The following is a 2,043-nucleotide window of genomic DNA, read 5'->3' as shown; positions in this document are numbered from 1 at the left end:
AAAACAAGTAAGAGCAGCGCTGTCTTCGGCTATGCCGAAGGCTTCATACCTTTCATGAACATCTGCAAATTTTACTTTGACAGATTACTGCTTTTGAATACATCTGCATACATCGATAGAGGAGTTACATACTTATATAAAAAATCGCATCTAAACAATCAGAGGTATGGAAGATATACTTTATATGACACCAATCTAAGTGATTTTCACCGCTATGTGATCGGTATGTAAACCGGTAACACAATTTATTGGGTTTAGTTTCGTACATAAAGGAGATATATGGCAAAAACTGGTATCTGAACAATCAGTGCTATAGGAGATAAAGCTTATACAGCATAGATTTTGACGATTTTCTCAGTAGACTTTGTATTATTATTTATAAAATATCTTACGAAATTTATCGGTTTTAGCTGTTCAAATAAAGGAGTTTTACAGTAAAATCCCGTATCTGAACAATCAGATGTATGGAAGATATATGTTGTAGTCATCCGATCCTTGTTATTTCCCCTGTAAGTATTCTGTTAATAATGAGTGAAAATGGTGCGGAATTTCATGTTCCTAGCTGCATAAATGGAGGAGTTATGATAAAAGACCTCATATCTGAACAATCAGTTGTATGGGGGCTGCAGGTTATAGTGACCCGATCTTTGTTATTTTCGCTGTAAGTCTTCTGTTGATAATGAGTGAAAACAGCGCGAAATTTCATGGTCCTAGCTACATAAATGGATGAATTATAACGAAAAATCTCATATCTGAACAATCAGTTGTATGGGAGCTATAGGTTATAGTTACCCGATCTTTTTAATTTTCACTGTAAGTTTTTTGTTGATAATTATTGAAAACAGTGCGGAATTTCATGTTCCTAGCTATATAAATGGAGGAGTTATAACGCAAAATTTTATATCTGAACAATCAGTTGTATGGGAGCTATAGGTTATAGTGACCCGATCTTTGTAATTTTCACTGTAAGTATTCTGTTGATAATAGGTGCAAGTATTGCAAAATTTCATGTTCGTAGCTGCATAAATGGAGAAGTTATAATGAAAAATCTCATATCTGAACAATCAGTTGTATGGGAGCTATATGTTATAGTGGTCCGATTCTTCCGGTTCCGACAAATGATTAATACATTATAAAAATACACCCACCTACCAAATTTGATCCGGATATCTCGAAAACTGAGAGACTAGATTGCATACAAACAGACAGACAGACGGACAGACGGGCAGACGGACAGACGGACAGACGGACATGGCTAAATCAACTCAGCTCGACGTTCTGATCATATAAGTATACATTTTCATGGGTCTATCTCTTGTTGTTCTGGTACTTACAAACATCGGACCAAAGTTATAATACCATTTCATGCTCATGAAAGGTATAAAAATGCGTAACACCGTCAACAAAAAAAAATTGCCAAAAATTAGTGGCAAAACTTACCGACTTAAAGTGCACTTTGTTATACTAAAATTTAACGAATTTTTTTTAACAAATTTTACGGGGTAAAAATCTCGAGAAAATTATCCTACCAATTTGTGATGTTTCTATAAGGATACTGTTTCAGTGAAAACAGTGTGGAATAAATTTCCAAAATTATTTTTTGTCCCGTATTCGGCTCTCATAAATATGGTCACCGTAGGTATATGGGAAGTATTGGTTGATATTTTCTAAGTATGTTTATTTTATTCAAATATATGGGCATAAATATTTTCCATAAAAAATCACTTCGTCATCATTTGCAAACACGCGCATGTGTAAAAACAGTTAAGATTGATTTACATGAGGCTATTTTCCAGACGATTCAACATTGCTGCGGTAAAATCGCTCGTGTAAATGGTGATTCAAAAATCGCTTGCCTCAAAGTAGACATTAAGTAAACTTTTGCAGGCTATTATCGCCAATAAATAAATCGCCTCATGTAAAGGCAGCTTTAGGGTGCCTGCAGAGACAAAAGGAGACCAAAACCAGTTAGCGCAGGTGAGGGGAAATATATATAAGCTGATCGCAGCATATTTTGTACATACATATGTATGCATAATACGC

This window comes from Rhagoletis pomonella, unplaced genomic scaffold (genome assembly GCF_013731165.1).
Source record: "Rhagoletis pomonella isolate Grant_MI unplaced genomic scaffold, Rhpom_1.0 Rhpom_scaffold_00006, whole genome shotgun sequence".
Classification (NCBI taxonomy): domain Eukaryota; kingdom Metazoa; phylum Arthropoda; class Insecta; order Diptera; family Tephritidae; genus Rhagoletis; species Rhagoletis pomonella.
Note: the sequence above shows the minus strand (reverse complement) of the source record.